The sequence below is a fragment of the Saimiri boliviensis genome, chromosome 1, assembly GCF_048565385.1.
Source record: "Saimiri boliviensis isolate mSaiBol1 chromosome 1, mSaiBol1.pri, whole genome shotgun sequence".
NCBI lineage: Eukaryota > Metazoa > Chordata > Mammalia > Primates > Cebidae > Saimiri > Saimiri boliviensis.
In genome coordinates this window covers 6,642,346-6,662,538 of record NC_133449.1, presented here as the reverse complement: position 1 = coordinate 6,662,538, position 20,193 = coordinate 6,642,346, and the positions used below count along the sequence as shown (strand labels likewise).

Below are 20,193 nucleotides of genomic sequence, written 5' to 3'. Positions count from 1 at the left end.
CTGCATGTCCAGATTTTAGAAGAACTGTATGTTACTGCAGGAATGGGTAGTTAATGTAGGACCGAAGAGGGTGACCAAAAGGAGGAGGAGGAGGCCAAGGAAGAAAGTGAGGGATCTGGTTTTGGAATGGCCTGCTATGCAGATGCTGAAATGGCTAGAGTAGTGACAGGAAGGAAGAAGAAGACGGTGAATTAGTTGCTAAACTTGTCTATGAATGAGGAGGAGGACAAGAGGAGAGAGTATCTGTAGAAGGCTCAAAGAAGAAGGAAAAGGGATGGTAAACTCGGATGGCACATGTCTCAAGGGAGCAGGGGATTTTTCAGGAGGAAGAGGGTACAATGGCCTAGTTGGCAATCAGAAGCACAGAAGGAATCAACTCCACCTTGACCTTGTGATAGTCACTGAACTTGGCTGTGATAAGCACAATATTGGCAAAAGTACAGCTACTGAAAACGAGCTGCATTTTACATAAGAGGAAACAGGTTAAAATCCTATTCCAGATCAAATAGCTAGTCAGTAGCAACCCACGTCCAGCTGCAGAGCACCTGCTCTTATCCAGGACTCCACAGAGTCTTCTATGCAGATATCGTCAAATCCTTCTAGGTAGTATCGCAGAATAATAGAGATGGGTCATTCACTAAACAGTTTTCAGATGCTATAGGTGGGGAGAAAATAGGCTGGGAATAAAGATTAGGCTGGTTTCCTAATAATGCTGAAAGTAAAACTACGATTTTACCAGAGGAAAAAAAATAACTAAAATATGTATAACCCAGCACAGAGAAAGGCCTTTAAAGCAAACTTTGAAAATAAGGAAGTCATAAAGTTCTAACTACATAAAAATTTTATTTCTATTTGGAAAAAAATAACATAAGTAAAAAGTAAATAACAAAACTGGGAATAATTCCTCTGTTTTCATGAAATGAAAAATTGATACTTCTAATTTATTAAGAAAAATATCAATAGGAAACACCACAATAGAAAAGCAGGTAAAGAATGTGAATAGGTTAACAGAAAGAAATGTAGCAGTGACTGATAAACATTTGAAAAGACACTGAAACTTACTCCTAAAGACGTGAAGTAAAAAGATACCATATTTCACTTGTAAAATCAGCAATGATTAAAAATCTTGATACTGTTGAATAAAGCCCCAATACTGTTGAATGTGATGAAAGAGGAATTTTCATTCATTTTTTAGCAGTATAAGGATAGATGTCACTTTGGAAAATGACTTAGAAACAGATCAAAATATAAAACACACATAACTCTGACACACATGTACTGCCCTAAGTATTTACTCTAGAGATACATTGGCAAAAACAAATTTGATGTGTATAACAAAACAAAACAAAACAAAAAACTCTAGAAGCATTCTTCACGATAGTAAAAACTGAAAATCTACTTACATACCCATCAATAGAAGAGAAGCTGAATAAATAATACAGCTATAGGAGTGAAGCATAAGCTGAACCTGCATGTCTTGCCATGAAAAGATGTCTAAGATACATCAGCAAATAAAAAGGCACAGTACAAAAATATTTATACACTATGATCCCATTTGTGAATATATGTTTAAGTTATATACTCAAAATATAATTTTTCCAGAAAAATGAAAATTTTAAAATGTAGACAATTGCTTTCAAATAAAGGAAATTTTATGCTCCGTTATATTCTTTCAAAGTTTTTTTTTGCTCCCTGCATTTATAACTTTAAATTTTTAGAGGCTAAAGACTTTTGTTACAGTACCCGTGAGATACTACACACCTGAGAAAAAACAATTATTTTTATTTTGCCTCACCAAGGATTGTATCTCATATGTATAACAAATTGCAAGCTCTAAATTAAAATCCCACAAAAAGACAGCATTTCTTTGCATTGCAGGCTCCCTGAAGCAAATCTTTAGAGTAAGGTCGGCTCTGAAATCCACATAGAAATCCAAGTTAGTGGAGGCTCTTCCTTCCCCATATTCTTTCTCTCTCTTATACCTAATGAATGTTTTAGACTCTGTGCCCACTGGTTATCACAGCAAAATACTGCTCATGAGAGACCCTGCAACTTACCTACAATTCCTTACACACACGTACACAGAGGGGTCCCAAAGGAATCCCTCTACTTCTCTTCCAGTCATTCAATTTCCAAGTTAGGACTGTTTTTTGTTGTTGTTGTTTTTGTTGTTGTCAGGTTTTTTTTTTTTTCTTTTCTTTTTTTGCTGCTGCTGAACTTGCAAGTTAGTATTTCAAAAAGCAGTATAGCTCTGTGCAGTTAAGCTTAAGCAGCCACTGTAAGTGGAGGTTTTCACATGTGTGGTTTGTTTGACTTTACTGTGAATAGACGTCTTGTCCCGCTTTGATAAAGCGCCTCTCTGTTTGCATGCATCGTATACTAATAGTCTGTACGCTGGGAAACACAGGGATCCCTTCAGAGTTGCCCTGCAGTGAGTTATTTTGCACTTGTCTTCTCTGGGAGAAAATGAAACACACTCTTCAGCAGTGGAGGCATTTGTCAAATTATAGCTATGGAACAAACTCGTTGGCTCATTGGTTATCAATTAATTAAAGAGTATTGTTTAAAATCCTCTTACTGTGATAAAAGACATGTGGCTAATTCTACCATCATTCCTGATTCTAAGATATCACCCATAAAAATGAAGCTGAGTCTTAGGCTTAAACTGCTCACAAAGAACCAATTGATTTACCCGACCGGATACCAAAGTAGGCACAAAATAAGGAGCTTGTTATAGTAGAGGCATTACCACAGGAAAAAATAGTTTATTTAGAATGGTGAGATAAAACACATACCAATTTTAAAGAGCTTACAAAGCAATTCCTTTGACTGTGTAATTTTGTAAAGGAATAAGGTACCTTAATATGCTAAGAAAAAAAATCTTCAAATAGTAATACACAGTATTTTCTATTTTAAATGGGTGTGTAATTGTGAATGGTCTAAATACACCAGTTAAAAGGTACAGATATTCAGGGTGGGTAAAATAGCAAGCATCAACTACATGTTGTGTTGGCCACAGGAAACCCACTTCAAATGGGAAGATTCAGGTTAAAAGTAAAGGAATGGAGAAAGATATACCATGCTAACACTTATCAAAATAAAGCTGGACTAGCTATGTTAATTTCAGACAAAGCAGAATTCAAAGCAAGAAAAATCATCACAACAAAGAGGGCCATCACAAAATAATTAAGGGATCAAATCTCCAAGACATAACAATGCTAACTATATAATACCCCACAACAGAGCAAACCCACAGAACTGCAGGTAGAAACAGACAAATCCCCTACTAACAGTTGTAGATGTTAACACCCCTTTATCAGAAATGGACAAATTCAGCAGGCAGAAAATCAATAAGAACATAGTTGAACTGCATAGCACTAACAATCAACTTGATCTACTTGATAAAGCATATTCCAACCAACAACAGCAGAATACACATTCCTTTAGTTCAAAGGAAACATTCCAGGCCACAAAACACACCTTAAATGTAAAAACAAACAAAGGAAAAAATAAAAATCACATAAAGTATGCCCTCATATCACAATGGAATTAAACTAGAAATCACTAAGAGAAAGATAGATTAAAAGTCTCCAAATATCTGGAGATTAAACTGCATACTTCTAAATAATACAAGAGCCTCTGGCATTTTCACCATAAAAATTTAAAACAAAATAACCACCAAAACAAATAATTCAAAAAAATATGGAAATATGGCATTATTTCATCTAGGTTAACTTTACCTGAAAACTAGGGGGAAAAAAACAAATGGCTCAAACACTTTCCGTTTTTGTGGACCAGAGGATGGTCTTTTATTAAGCCAATGAAGTTTTCCACAGTGAGGAAAGGGTGGCTCAGCAAGGCCTGATCCTCCCCATTCCCAAAACCCAGCTTCTGACCTGTGGAATTCCAAGGGTGATTTGTGGATGTGCATTTTGGATAGGCCTTCGTGGTTTTCCTTCAACGTTTCGTAGGCATGATTTCTTTAATCCCCAGGGGATCCCCACAAAAGAAGTAACCCTAGTACTATTTTCACTTTAGAGGTGAATAAAACAGGAACGTTTACAGAGAGGTTAGGGCCTGAAGTCTTGAGGAGGATCCTGTCTCTATCCCCATAGTCTTGCCTTCTCTGCTCAAGCACTGACCACAGCCGCTGCACTAGGAGATGCTTCTGGACTCTGCAAGGCATGCTGTCCCAGTTCTGACATGAACGGTACTCAGCCACACCTGCAGGGGATGGGATCAGGTCAGCCTGGGAGGGCAGCCCTTCTGGGGCAACGTGGAAGCTTGCATGGCTTTGTTCAAATTATGAATAACAGGACGGTTCCTCCCTTGTTTCACTTCAACCCCACAGCAGCAAAATGTCCACTGAAGATATAAGGTAGATTTATTGGCTGAAATATATATAATTAGACAGGCAGAGTTGCTCATACCTGTCATCTGAGCACTTTGGGAGGCCAAGGTGGGAGGATTGCTTGACATCAAGAGTTCGAGACCAGCCTGGGCAACATGACAAATCCCCATCTCTATTTTTAAAAATATACAAAAATTAGCTGGATGTGGTGGCACACACCTGTGGTCCCAGCTATTCAGGAGGCTGACGTAGGAGGACTGCTTGAGTCCCAGAGATTGAAGCTGTAGTGAGTTGAGATTGTACGACTGCACCCCAGCCAAACAACAGCAAGATCCTATCTCAAAAAATTAAATGACGTACGTGTGTGTGTGTGTGTGTGTGTGTGTGTGTGTGTGTATACGTGTATACATATAAAAACATATGTGTGTATGTGTGGGGTGTGTGTGTATTTGTGGTATATGAAGTAATGAAATTTGTACGTGTATATTGAGGGGGTGACAGATCTATAAATTTTTTACAAAACTAAAATAATTTACTGCAGTAAAAAATGAAATAAAACCATAATTGAAAAATTAAAACTAGAGAAAATGTCACAATCCTTATGAGCTCCGATTCCTTTCCTCAGCACATTTTTCATGTTTGTACATCAAACTGTACAAGTCTGTCTCAAAATTGTTTTCAACAATAATCTATTATAAACATTTCCCATGCCCGCTATCTCTAAAAATCTTATCTAATTAGAGCATGGTATTCACTTAGCCATATTTAGATGTTTTCCATTTGGGGCTATTATTCTTTAAAAACCATGAAGAAATACATTTGTGCATCAAGCATTTATTTTTCTCCACATTTAGTATCATTTCTTTGAGCTGGATTCCCCAAAGTGCAACTGTCTAAAGTAATCACGCCATTGCAAAGAAAAATAATGCATTTTTCCTTAAGCCATCCTTTCACCCAGTTTAGGCCTAGAAATTCATTCTTTCTGCTGAGCCAACATGATTTATATTTATTTCCTTCCTGCAGCAGGCCCCACTTCATCATACTAGAAAAATGCCCTTTTTAGCTACTTTCTCTTAGAAAAATGTTTTCAAAAAAAAAAAAAACGGTTCCATGCTTAACAAGAAAAACTTTATCCTATCTCCAAAGCTGTTTATGAGCACATAATGGTAGTTATATTGTAGCTAAATTGATTTCTACATAAATAGTAGGTGTCGATAACATATATAAGTCAATACCAGGAAATATTCAAATGTAATTTAAACTAAAGTCTTCCAGACTATGATTGTATGAGCTTCCCAGTAATTATTTTTATTAGCATCTCAGCTAAGGGTTTTTGCCATTTGGGGTCAGTTTATAGACATGCGTGGTTTTGAAAACCACCATATTGTGCTGCTTCAGTAAAAAGAAAACCCAGACCTTCAGGCAGGATCCGAATGTCCCACTTAAAAAAAAAAAAAAAAAAAAAAAAAAAGTCTTGAGTTCAGTGAAAAGTTTCACAGTCTGAAGTTCAGCATGCCACGTCCTGTGCTGGAAATTCAAAATGAGTAACACGCACGGCTTAGCTCCAGGAGCCAAGCTCGCTGTACATTCAACCTATGAAAGTGCGACAGATAAAATGTCAAACTCGGAGTCTCAACTCCACCATCAGGGAGAGTTGGGAAGAGATAAGCTATGGAGGCAAGGGCAGTATTTAACTCGGGGACATGTGACTTCCACAGGTCTCATCTCTCTCTGTGTCAAAAATTGAAAAGTACCCTCACATCAGGTTAAATACAATTCCAATGTAACTATGCATGGAGTTTCAGTCAACTCAATGACAGTTAAATTTTGCTGATATAACATGTCATATGTGTTAACCACAATTGTTTTTTTTTATTACTCTAGAGCTAATAATTGTTTCCGATTTTTAAAAATATTTCATTGGGCAAATCTCATAGGCCCTCGGCACTAAGTCTGCGGTGCCTAGGGAGCAACAGGAGGCTGACTTCATTCCTTGTCACCCCCGAAATGCCAGCGCTGCTCAGGGAACTGATGAGGCCTGAAGGGGCCACGCGGAACCCCCAGAAGTGGCAGGAAGAGGATGGGCCAGTTTCTGACCATCACCAAAGGCAGGGTGCCACAGTAGGAGACACCGGGGCAGGAGAGGATTCAGGAAAAAGCAGGTGAGGAGGAAGTCCACGGGGAAACCAGGGACCACAGAGGGCATCAGGTGATAGGAGGCCTTGGAGCCAGCCATGGAGAAAAGGCCAGGGAAAGCCACGGGTTTCAAAGATGCAGGAAAAAATCTGGAGTGACTCTGAAGGCAAGGGCTCACATGAGGAATGCGTGGTTGCCAGGAAGGAAGGGAGAAGCACGACGGCCAGGGCATGCAGAAGCCAGCGGAGAAGAGCCGTACCCAGGCGAGGAGCCGGTGGCCTTGGGAGCACACTTAGTATTCTAGACATGCGGGCTTGGTCTGGGGAGCAGAGGTAGGATGTGCAGAGAAGAGACAGGTATGGGAGAGGTTTCTCTCAACCAGTCTTCACTGGGAATCAAATATATGTGCAAGATCCATTGGGTGCCATTTGCCCTGACCACTGAAGGCCAGGATGATGTCGGTGAAAATCACACTGGCAGGTGGTGGAACCAGTGGAGAAATGAAGGGGGCCTGTGGCAATGAACTTCACGCAAAGATGATGGGTATTCGGGTGGATTTTGACAGTAGTTTTTTTAAGGAAAAATGTTAAATTCATCTGATCCAAACTCTCCATTTTATACATTTTTTTAAAAAGGCCCCAATATGTTGGAATCTGAATTGAGGATGACAGAGTTGAGTTGGTTGGGCAGTTGAGTCTGAATAATACAGACTACAGAGAGGGTCATCTCCAAATTGGCCAAGCGGGGCAAGAGTCTGAAGCGTCCACAACTAAACTCAAGGCATGTAGGGCATGCCTGGTGACAGTGAAATGGCACAAACCAGGCCCCCAGATGCAGGTAAGGGGCCTTGTCCATGCTGGGACCCCAGACTCCAGGGCCCGTAAGCTCTCTAGAAGAGCTGGCCCAAAGGCTGGAACCCTGGAAAGAGACACACTTCTCCAAGGCCCTCCAGGTCAGCACCATTTCGGTCTGACGAAAGCCACAGGCATCATTTTAAATTTTCTGGTAGCCACATTTTATTTAAAAGCATGGGAAATTAGTTTTAGTAATATATTTTATTTGACCCAATATAGCCAAAATTGAATCATCTCAACATGTAATCCATCAACGATTATGACTGGGTACTTTACGTTCTATTTTTCACACTCAAAACCCACTGACGACACAGCTCAATCAGGACTTGCCAGAGTTTAAGGGCTCCGGGGCCCCGCAGGGCCAGAGGCTACCACACAGTTCAGCCCGGCTCCAGAGCCTCGCTTCGCCTCTGCCTGTCTGCATTCTGTTTTTCCTGCTCCACAAGGAAGAAATTCTGCCTGCCTCCAGAAAGCAGCCCTTATCTGCCAGGCCAGCAGGATACAGCTCAAGGCCCTGATCACTCGCCTAGGCAGGCACAGTCAAGCTGGTCCTCAAGAGGAAAGGCTGGATGCACCGCATGTGGCCAGGGACAGAAAAAAAACAAACAAACAAAAAAAAAACAAGGTCACTGTCAAGGAAGCAGAGCTGCAGGCCAGAGGGAGAGAGCCCCAGGAGTGATTAAAGTATTAACGGATAAGAAAGGCTTCCCTTGGCCAATCTGCAGGCAGAAACTGTGCATTCCTTTCAGGAGGAGCTGCACACACGTCCTTCTGAGTCTTACTCAGGTTTTTCCAGTTGACGGCACAGTACCTGGCCTAGAGCAGAGGCTACACAAATATTTATTCAGCATATGAAAAACCCTGCACCTCCAATCCTGTGCTATTTCACACACAGAAGGGAAGAGCACGCAATCTCGCTGTACCGACAGGGCTTCCTATGTGTTCTGGCTGGTTGTTTTTACTAGAGTGAAACTGGACTCAATCAAATGCCGCAGGTGTAAGTGATGAATCCCTGCCACGTGGACTCCAGAATGGTAAACTCCCCTTTATTCCAGAAAAGGTACCCCCTCTCCATCCCTTCCTCTCTGCAAGCCCTCAACTTCACCATACAATCCCAGTGTGTCTCTGAATCCCAAGTACCAAGCAGTTTTTGCCAAACGATGGATAAAAGAACAAAAGTAAATAAATAACAACAACAACAGAAATGAAGAGTAAGACATTCATGAATATCATAGTGAATGCATGTGGTTGTTTCTGGACTCAAATGTCTCTGGAGGGAAAAGATGCCGATTCAACAAATATGTATTGAGCGCCACCTATGAGAAGCCTGTGTGCTGAGTGCTAGAGGTGTACACGATGACCAGGACAGGACTGGGATTCCCAGCCCATACTGCACCTGCACCGAGCCTACTGATGAATGCACAGGTATTCTTACACCACACCTGTATCCTTGAAGCTGCATGCACATGGCTCTCGGCCTCATCCATATGGCTCCTGTTTTGCCGGGAAGAGCAGGTAAGAGAGGAAAAGGCAGTTTACCAAGGCGTAGCATGGCCAACCCCTGCATGGGGCAGGATCTCACATGCGTTATACTATCCAGTCCTCCAGGACCGCCTCCCAGGAAGACCCTTATTTTCTCTCCTTCCCTTTCTCCAGGAGCTGGCCATGCAGCCCAGCTCTAGCACTGGGCCCTGAGGAGTCGGCTGCCGGGCCTTTGGGAAAGCTTGTCACTTTCTGACAAAAAGGGGCAGATGCAGCTGACATCAGCTCCCCACCTCTCTCACTGCCTTAAACACGGGTGTGCCACAGCTATGGCCAGCACTTTTGCACCATGGGGCAAAGGAAAACGTGCTAAGGATGGCAGAGCAGAAATAAGAGAGAATCTGGACCCTTCGTAACACCCTAAGCAGCTGCACCAGCACCTGGAAGCGCCTACCTTCAGTGCCTTGCTATCAGGGAAACGGAAAGCTGTTTAAGTCCTTGTTAGTAAGTGCTATGTGGCTGGCCAAACATATGGTGACATATCCAATTACAAACACACATCGTTCCTGCTACTGGTACATATACATGTGTTGTATGTATGTATGCACGTGTATGTGTATGTGTGTCTATGTGTGCGTGTGCGTATACGTTGAGTCATGTCTCCCCCAAAGGATATACTGAACTCCTATCCCCTGATGCTTATGAATGTGACCTTCTTAGGGTCTTTGCAGATGCAATCAACCAAAGATGAGATCCACAGAGTTGGCCCTAATCCAACATGACTGATAGCCTTATGGGAAGAGACGCACCCCCAGCACAGAGACAGAGAGAGAAGACAGCCACATACAGATGTAGGCAGCTATGACAGAGAATCATCTATCTTGATTCTAGGCCTTGAACCTGCCCTTTCCCTGCAGCTTGTCCACATCAGATTCTGAAGTTTCTGCCTGCTTGTTTTTGGATAAATGGGAAATCCTATTCTCGTATCTGGCCACTTTCACCCCTGCACGTGACGACAAGGGGAAAGAAAGGAGAGCAAGTGGGGAGGGACGAGGAGGTAGAAGCTGAAACACGGGCAGTTTCTTAGGGTCTCACAATAGATTAAATACAGAGATTGTTTTTCCTCTTTCCTCGTACACCTGGTCCTATCCACTGCTCTGCTGGCCACCAACGACCAGACTGGCTCCATTTTCAGGGTCTTGGCTGGTGCTTCATAGAGACAAGAAGAAGAGAGAAGAACTGTGATCTGTGAGTGAGATCTGTGAGCACAGATCCAGCCCTATCCCGTCCACACTAGGGATTACAACCCTCCTCCTGCCAAGTGATTAGGAGGAAATGCACACGTTTTAGTCAAGAGAGTTCAGATCTAAGGTGCCAACTCAGAAAGTCTCCTGGAAGCTCTCTGGATGCCGCTGCCCTAGACTACAATGCTCCAGTGCATATCTACCAACATGCGCCACGCGGCAATTAGGGCTGCCAGAAAACTCACAGGCGGACCCAAGTGCTTCCCGACGTTCTCCAGCCATCACAGAACAAAGAGCCAGCCCAAGGTCTCTGCAAGCCCGCACCCTTACCAAAACAAAGGCTCCCTCGGAGCACGCCGCCTGCATCATGCTTGTGAGAGCACAACGGGCACCACAGACCAAGGGCACGGAAGGTACAGAAAACGGGCGCCTCAGAAACAGAGAACACAGCAAACCTGAAGAATGGCTCCTCGCAGCACAGCACGCTTCGCAGCTGCAGTTCAACTCCCATATGGGAGGAACCACATGCATTGCTGGCCCTTCGGCCCTACCTGGCAAGCTCTTCCAAGGCACTAGCGATAGCATGCCAGCCTTTCGTGAGAGTCCCGCGCTCAGAAGGGAGATGGAGGCCCTCCTCTACAGCCCTGTGTCCTCAACATCCTCCAGAGCAAACCCTGCCCCACCTGCGTCTTTGCCCCTCTCTGTGCCAGCTCAGAGTGCCCCCCTTCACTAATCACCCCAGCTCTCCAAAGCTCACCGATGCTCACTCCAGTTTCCACAATCGCCTCCTCACCAGACTCACAGGACACACACTCAGATGAGCACATTCTGGCGCTTGGTCCTACCTGTCCTGCGTTACGCATCTCCCTTTGCTGGAAGAGGAATGTCACAGGCAAGGGCCATGTCACACACTTCCCGTGCATCACGGGGGGCCTCGGGCCCCAGCATCCCCAGCGACACGGCCATGGAAGGCTCGCCAGCTGTTGCACTGGATCTCACATACGTGTTGTCTGCACAACCACAGCACCCACGATTCTCTCTCTGCATTCCAGGCCACTGGGCTACATTCTGCTACCCTCACTCTTAAACCCAAGCAAATATTCCCACCCAACCTCTCACAATCCTGCGACGTACTGTTCCATGACCTGATCTAAAGAGAGAACCTGATTTGCTCAGATCATGGCGGAGTATGGAATTTAAACTCTAATTCTATTTCTTCATTCATCATCTGTTGCAGGCTTCCCTCTTAAACCAGGTTTCTCTCTCTTGTAGTCGATCACTTAACAAAGATCCATTCAGAAAGAGCACGATAGGCACTGAGAGAATGTAACGATGAGTAACTTGCTACCTGTGCGAGCTTATAATTTAGCGGAGGAAATGAAGACGGTTACATAAGTCACTAAAATTAGTTTAGACAGTTTTAAATGCAACTATAGGTTCTGAAAAAAAAAGTTGCTATGGAAGCACCTGGTGGGGAAAACATATCTGCCTGGGAAGAGGAGAGAGAACACAGGCACCTGGGCCTGCAGGACCTCGCTGGGCCCTGGGGCTTTAACTCTGTCCCCTTTTGCTCCATGTGGCTCGATCTAATGCCAGTGTCAGAGGAGAGCATCTCCACAGTCACCCACATAGGTAATTTGACAGCTAGAAAGAAAGGCAGCAGTTGCGATGAGACTTTGAGGATGACTAGGAAGCTGGCACGTGGATGGTGGGAGAGCATCTCAGAGCACAAGTCAACAGCTGCTGAGATCAGCCCTGGAAAGACAGGCCGGAGCCAGGGCAGGAAGAGGCTTGGACTCTCAACCACGGGCTGAGAGGTGACTTAAGCAACTAGAGTTGCTGGAGGTCTCTGAATAGAGAAGTGTTAAGACACCTACAGGCTTTAACAAGCTGCCAAAGAAAGTTAAAAAAATGTGTGCATTGATTCCAGCACATGTCTATTTCAGTGAATGTTTGAACTTGAGGAGAAAGTCCCCCAATGCGGACATCTGAGTATTTCTGTGAAGGGGAACAGTACCTACCACCCAGAAGCAGAATAGGGATGGGGGAAGGGCTGCTGTCTCCCTGGTAGGCCCCCTTTCCTTCAGAGGATATGGGCAGCCTTCACTGGAGAGGCAGCAGCAGGGGCCAGCAGGGGGTGCAGACATCTGAGAGTTCACTCTAGAATGCTGGAAAGCTTACGGATGAGGTGCGGAATGCTCAGGGACGGAGAGTACACAGAGGGTTCCTGTAGCCCACCAGATCGCCAGCCAGGTGTACACCCTGGATTCCGAGATGCACTGTGACAAAGTGGTTGCCATCTGCATGGATAGTGGAGGCAGTCTCGCTGGCAGCGTTCTGCACTCCCTCACCCTCCAGAGGGCCTTACCACACCACACATCCAGCAATAAACACGCCTGGCCCAAAGGAGTACCCGAAAAGCAGTTCTCTGGAAACCTAGAAAGTATTCCCAGTAACACACAGTTGTAAGATAAGTCCACAGTCCTAGGATAGACACAAAAGCCCGTTTAATCAAGAAAGAGACTCTGCCAACACACACTTTCAGGACTTGGAACCCCACCCCTTTGTTCCCATAGCTCCTATAGGCAGAAGCCCCCCGAGCCTGCACTGCTACATCCAGCACCTGCGCTGGGCTCATGTCTAGTTCGCAGGTTCCCAGTCGCCGGCCCCAGGCCACTCTGGTTCACTCAGAAGCCATGAGAGCAAGGTGGCTGACTGCAAGAACAATGGTTGCGATGGGTGGTTTCCTGATCTTTCCCTGAACTCACTCTCCCAGTAGGTAGAACTGCAGGAGCAGACAAGGGAATAGGGAAAGAGGCTCCAAAACAAAACAGTGAAAATGAAAATGCGCCCACACGACCCTCCAGGAGACGTCAGTCATGAAAGCGGCTACGTCACACATGGAAATCTGGGTCCAGACAGCTCAGAGACCACCAGCCACCCCAAATAGGCCAGTTAGTAAGGCAGCTGGGGAGCTCGGTCCCATGTGCTGGTCCTAAGTTTCCTGTCCATCCCAGGCTGTTTCTGACTGTTCCCAGGCCCCAAATGTGACCTTGGCCATCTAATTTGCCTGGCTAACTCTGACTCATCCTCCCATCCCAGACCAGCATCATCGCCCCAAGCGAGCAGCAGACTCCCTGCCACCAGGGCTGATCCAGGCGCCCTCCCATGGGTCCCACTGCACTCTGCCCGGACCTCCCCCCCTGCCCTGACCCTACTGTTCAAACTGTCTGTTAATGTTTGAGCTTTCTGCTCCCTAGACTGCAGCCTCCTCAAGGTCATGGGATCTATCATTATCTGCAGGCCTCTGGGTTCAAAGTCAGGCTTCAAAATTGACGATGTGTGTGCGACCTTGGATAACATCCCTGCTCTCCGCTTCACTCTCCTCCTCTGCCAGCTGGGGACAGCCACATATGTCTGTGCTGCAGGGCTGTGTGAGAACTGCATCTGCGATCCAAGCAAAGCCCTGATGATCAGGCACATGCATAGTGAGCATTAACCACCCCCTCCTCCGCATCCAGTGCCAAGCACACCTGACATGATACAATACCGGCGGGCACATTTCGTGCCATCAAGGAACTTTACTGTCTGGAACATGGCATCCAGCTTACATGCCTGCTCCTTAGAGAAAGCCTGTCTTCCAGTTCTACAGAACATCCAGAAAGCAAGCACTTTTAAATTCAGGTCTTGGATTATTTGTGGAGAAGAGCAAGGTGAAGACTCTTATCAGCAATAAGCCACCCTCCTCAAAGCCTCATTTCTCAACATTTCACCTTGGGAAAAAAGCTACTCTTCTCAAAGTTAAAATATTTTCTCTTAAAAACACACACACACACACACACACACACACACACACGCACACACACACAAAACCCTTACAAATGTTTGTGCTTGGTGAGTTGCCCTGCGATATTGATTCTCCTGGAAAAAAAAAAAAAAATGTGATCACACAGTACATTTTTATGTCTGGATCTTAGAAAACATTTAGACCAATGTCTCAGTTTTATCCTCAAAAAACTGAGGCCATCCAGGGAGGTTAAGATGCTGGCTCACGGCCAAACAGCTGGGTCAGGAAATTGTAAAAAGCTTTATTCTTCAGCCCCACTACCCAGCAGGTATGTAAGCGAAGGCTTCCATTTAATTTCTTCATCTCATTAAAAAAGGGTATTCATGTGTTTCAGTAATGCAGAAACAATGGAGAAAGGAGGCTGGTCTTGGAAATTATTATTTCTTAAAGAAAAGAAAAGCATCATCAACTTCATTTTTGGATCTCAAAGTTAAGAAATTCCCCAGAGAAAATAGGGAGAGTCCCTCTTCTTCAGCAGCATTCCATTCATTCCCTACCTCTTGGCTGCCTCTGAGATCCCACATCCTGGGAAGCTAGGGGTCCCTTGCTTGGCGGAGTGCCCTGGGAGCACCTGAGGGCTCGATACCATCTTGAGTGGTTCCAGACCACCCAACATGCAGGCAGTGGGCACAGCTCCATCCTCCATTGCAAGTGAGGTGTGAGAAAAGAGGACAGCAGACAGAACCAGAAAAGCTGATGCCAGGGCTGGACCAGCCACAGCCCTTCCTGTGGCCTGGGCTACCTGATCCCTCCTCTCCAAGCTACAAGGTTCCCATGGTTACGATGAGGCGGTCGTACTGGCAGATGAGTGCTGGCCCACCTGCTTCTGTGATTCTCAGTCTCCAAGGGCGAACTCTCTACCCATCTCTACACTCAGAGGGAAAGGCTTCCAGGGGCGGCAGAGAAATATGAACAAAAGCAGGCAGTGCGGCCACATGCTGGACCACAAGGGAAAATGTTCTGAGGCAGGCAACGTGGCTTGTAGCTCCTGGCCCCGCCGCTGCCTGCCAGAGCGGCACATCTGCCTCTAAACCTCAGCCACTTCAGATGAGCAGTGTGAGCTTCCTTCAAAGTTCCAAACCACACTGAATCCCCAGGAGATGTGACTTACTCTAGTAACAGTCTGGATACCGGGATTACCAACTAGCAAGCTCAGGGCACTGATATCTATTTATAAAATATATACATTTTACAACACTCTTTGAGTTCCCAAATCCTCACTGCACAGATGACCTGGGGGTGCCCTCGTCGTGCATTTGAGTTTGCCCTTCATTAGCTCCCCTTCCACAGCTGCTGACATTAGAATTGGGGCCTCATGCCACACTCAAATTATGCTGGGTCTGGAAAATTTCCATTTCCATCCCATTAAAATTGGGATATTTGCACCCATTTTCTCATGAGGTCCTCAATCCATGCACAACATTTGATGCCTGATGCAGGTGGAACACCATAGCCAGTGGGGGTCTGATTCTGAAGGCCACAGTAGGCACACTGCACCACGCCTTCTCTTCCACTTAACACCGCGGCAATCACCCTGAAGCAGGGCTCAGATCACTCTCCTTCTCCAAAACCATCAACGGCTCCCACTGACACAGAGTCAAACCCAAAATCTTGGCCTAGAAATCAAAGAGTTCACCATGTATCCTCATCTGACCTCTCCAGTCACATTTCCTTTGCATGCTTTAAAAATAAAAACAAAAATGTAACAGGCACTAGAAACATGCAAAAAACGAGGTTCCCTAACCTCAGTACTGGAGAAGAGAATACAATAAAAAAGGCTGTTGTCTGCTTTGGAGCTACTGGGGTGAATCCCTTGGGAAAGTTCACCGTGTCACATACCCTGTCCCTCCCCCTTCCTTTGCTGGGGCCGCTCTCTCGGGACAGAGGCCCATCCTGCCACCTGGGACCTGCCACCCCTGCAAGCTTTGACTCAGACACCCCCTCCCTTGCAAAGTCACCCTGACTCCCTCCCTTCTCTCGTGGGAACTCCCACAGCTCCACAGGCATCGATACCAACTTAGTTTCTTCCTGGCATTTCATTTACAAATGCATCCCACCTGCCAGGCTCAGCTCTCAACCCCAGGCCCATTCACTGGGGCATGTCCCGGTTCCACCTCCCAGGCCCCACTATGGAAGTGCTTTCTTCCAGGTCTCCACTCAGTGCAGGAGCCAGAACCCTCTCACCGCAGGGCGGCAGGGACCCACTGGATAGTTCCCTGGGGCCTTGTATCACTCCTCTGTTACCCAGCCTCGACCCCGCACGAGGCAAGCACATGACATTTGTTCAATGGATTTTCAAAATTATGATTCGCTAGAAAAAAGACAAGGAACTTTTGGAGTGGCCATCCTGAGACCTGCCTACGAAGACCACTCGGGTAAAGAAGTCACCCCTTCACCCCGGGACCAGGAAGTCTCCACGCTGACAGAGGCGACCAAACAGCCCGGAGCCAAGCAAGGTGCAGGGGACCAGGGGGCGGCAGCCGGGAGCTGGGGTGGGTAAGACCTGCAGGGAACGCCGGGGCTCGGGCGGCAGCTGATTCCCCGGGAATGGGCTCGCGGCGGGGACCGGGGCAGTGGCGGCCGCGGACCCGAGCGCAGGGGATGTACGGGGGCGTCCTCCTCGGCCGGTTCCAACCTTCCCTGCCGGTGGCCGCCCCGGGCGCCCGTCCTTTCCCAGACCTCGTCTGGGGCCAAGACTCCAGCCCCGGGGCCTGCGGGCGAGGCCCCGTATCCAGAAAGCCCTAGCCGCCAGCTCCCCCGCGGGACCCTGGCCCCGGGCGCCCTAATCCCGCGCCACAGCGCAGACCCGCGAGCGCGCAGGGCAGGCAGGGGCGCCAGGTCCCAAATTGGCCACCGCGCTGGGGCGCCGGCAACTGGGGCGAGAGGCAGGGCAGGGATCGGAGCAGGGGCAGGGGCAGGGGCAGGGGCAGGGGCAGGGGCAGGGGCAGGGGCAGGGGCCGGAAACGGGGCAGGGGCAGGGGCAGGGGCAGGGGCAGGGGCAGGGGCCGGAAACGGGGCAGGGGCAGGGGCAGGGGCAGGGGCAGGGCAGGGGCAGGGGCAGGGGCCGGGAACGGGGCAGGGGCAGGGCAGGGGCAGGGGCCAGGAACGGGGCAGGGGCAGGGGCAGGGGCAGGGGCAGGGGCAGGGGCCGGGAACGGGGCAGGGGCCGGGAACGGGGCAGGGGCAGGGGCAGGGCGGGCGTCCTCCGCACAGAGTCCGCGGGTGCCCGCCCCGGACGCTCCCCCCTCGCCCGCTGCCACCCAGGCGCCCCGGTAGGACCCAGCAGGGCAGGGCGGCCGCGATCGCCGAGCCCCGAGGCCGGCCCCGCAGCGCCGCGTCCCGCCCTCCCTCCCCGCGCCGCGGCCGGGGCGCCGCCGACACAAAGGGGACGCGCGTCACCTTACCTGGGCCCGCGCGGCCGGGGCTCCCGCTCGGCCGCGACGCGCGGCTCCGACGGCTCCGCCCGGTGCCGGCTGCGGGGTGCCGGGTGCCCGCCGTTTGCCGCCCGCGCCTCCCCGCGCCCGCGCAGCCCGCACGGCCCGCACGGCAGCGCCCGCCCTGCCGCCTCCCGCCTGCCCAGAGCCCGCGCGGGGAGGGGCGGCGGCGCGGGCGGGGCGCGAGCGCGCACGGAGGCTGGGCCCGCCCCTGCCCCGCCCCCGGCCCCGCCGCGGCCCCGCCCCCGCCGCGCCGCGCCGCACAGCGCCCCCTGCCGCCCGCCCGAGGCCCGGCCCCGCCCCGCAGCCCCCAGGCCAGGCCCCGGGACCACGCGGGGCTGCGGGGACAGCCCCGGCACGCTGATGTGAAACGCCACGCCTGCTTCAGGGGCCTCCAGAAGACACTCCCCTGATTCCCACACCGAGGGAACACACATCAGCGAGCTAGGAAAGAAGGGGTGAACCAACCCAACGCTGTAAACCGGGGCAAACCGGGGCGCGAACCGGCGTTGCGCTGTGCAGCTGCGCCCTGGGCTCCCTTCCCGCTCGGCCGCAGACCCTGCCGGAGCCAGCACCTGCCTCCCAGACAGACCCTAGCTGGGGCGGCTGTGGGATGAGCCCAGCGCCTTCCTGAGCCGAGCCACGCAAGGGGAGTCTGTTCATCCCACTGCCTGCTTGTCTTGAAGGATGGAGAAGCCAGGGCACCCCGGGTGGTCCCCAAAGCTGGATGGACATCTGGGATCCAAGCATAGCACTTTCTTTCTCTTCCTTAAGCTGTCTAGCTTGTTGGAATCTAAGATCTATCTGCGAAGGGACATATAGAATTCCTGTATCTTCTGCCACTCCTCGTTGAAGCTTCAAGTCACGCAACTGTTGAATTACATGTCAGATGTGCATATATGAACAAAACCTAGGACTGTGCATGAAATAACACCTTCTTTAATATGTAGATTCTCTTTTCTGCAGTATGGATCATCGTTTGTCCTTAATGGCATACCCTCCGCACTGCATGGTCCAAATTCAAGCTCTACCACCTACTAGCCATTAAGCAAGTTACTTAACGCCTTTGTGCTTCCATTTCCTTATGTGGAAAATGAGGTGGCAATAGTATGTATGAGTTCTTGGGAGGGATTAAAGAAATCAAATAGGCCGGGCACCGTGGCTTACACCCGTAAGCCCAACACGTTGGGAGGCCAAGGCAGGAGGATTGCCTTGAGCCCAGCAGATCAAGGCTGCAGTGAGCTGTGTTTGCATCACTGCACTCCAGTCTGGGCAACTGTGTGAGACTGTGTCCCTAAATAAATAGATAAATAGATAGTCAAATTAAATATAACTGGCAAACTAAAACAACTCCGTAGTCCTTATCTACAATTTGTCTCATTTCTCCAAAGAATTAAATCAGGTGATTCTTAACTAACTCAAAGCTCTGCATAATTTATATTCTGCTACACATGCATCTTTGTAGTAAAATAAATCTGCCTTCTCTGGATTGAGAAGTTATTCTGGTAAATATTTGCCCTCTCCAAAGATATGAACGAGCACTTGCCTTCTAATGCCTGAGTTTCAGATTCTTTTTAGAAATGTCGTTATTCAAGAAAAATGCACAACGAGAAGAATCTTAACAACAGCACTTTGTTACTGCAGCCTCTCACTGGAAGATGGAAATAGTTCTGCATACAGGCCTGAGCTTTATGAAAAATTTATTCACACCTCCTGTGTCCGGGTTGGGATACCAGAGAAGGTCCTGGCTGAGTACTACTTATGAATGAAGGATTCAGGGAATGTACGGGTGGGTGACTGCAAATGCACAAGAAGTGGACTATGTACCCCACAATAAAGCAGTCCAGATTGGGATGCAGGCATTCCCGTGACACACAGAGGCCTAGCAGTCAAGTTGGGGAATGCATAGAAGCGTCTGGGGCTGCAGGAAGAGAGTTAAGGTGCAAAACCGCCCTGACCCAACTGAGACTTGTAAGTGCTCGTGTGGTAACACATGTGACTTCATTCCCATGCTCTGTCTTTGTGAATGCAGTCATTGTTGGAGAGATAATGAGAGGGGACACAGGCGTTGCAAGTACAGTTTGCAGCAGGCCGCAAAGGGCACTCAGAGGCAGTTTTCTCTGCGAAGACTTCCCAGCCTATCATGGCATGCCCCATCCCCAGATCTCTGATCTCTGAGCTGATGTAATACTTGGTCTTTGTCTATGTTGAGTAGCATCTGTCACACTTCATGTCTGTGGCCATGACTCTCTGATTCTTAGATCTTAAGATTCTAGAGAACAGCATTTTTCCTTTTTGGGCATTTTTGTTTTGTTTCGTTTTGTGAGACAGAGTCTCTCTCTGTTGCCCAGGCTGGAGAGCAGTGTTGCGATCTCAGCTCACTGCAACCTCCGCCTTCCAGGTTCAAGCAATTCTTCTACCTCAGCTTCTTGAGTAGCTGCGACTACAGGTGCACACCACCACGCCCGGCTAATTTTTGTATTTTTAGTAGAAATGGGGTTTCACGATATTGGCCAGGCTGGTATCAAACTCCTGACCTCATGATCCACCTGCCTCGGCTTCCCAAAGTGCTGGGATTGCAGATGTGAGCCACCGTGCACAGCCGAGAACAGTATTTTTCTACATAGTCCCTCTTAGGGCTTGAACATAATAAGCACTCAATAAACACTGAGTGAAATCCTTTCCTCTGAGCTATGCCTCTGAGCAGCCACCCTAGGTCTCTCCAACAACAAGGTAGTGGGGTCTCTCAAGTTCACTTCCACCTGTGACTGTCAATTTTCAGTCCAGCCCCCTACTCAGGTCTGGCTGGCCCATCTCCCCCAGAGGGCTGCCCCATAAAGCCCATT

The 20,193-nt window shown here is 48.2% G+C and overlaps 1 protein-coding gene across 4 annotated transcripts in view; it reads right to left on the bottom strand.

The window, feature by feature from the left end:
• Nucleotides 1–17,518, bottom strand: part of RNF144A (ring finger protein 144A) — a 127,502-nt gene extending 109,984 nt beyond the window's left edge. For 2 of the 4 annotated variants that reach the window (XM_074393618.1, XM_074393627.1), the window contains exon 1: nucleotides 17,318–17,518. The gene's annotated coding sequence lies outside the window, so the exon portion shown is untranslated. Of the gene's footprint in view, nucleotides 1–2,057; nucleotides 5,783–17,317 lie in introns of those variants that run through there. The other 2 variants (XM_039480627.2, XM_074393613.1) reach the window with 2 other exon arrangements.
• Nucleotides 17,519–20,193: the final 2,675 nt, after the last annotated feature.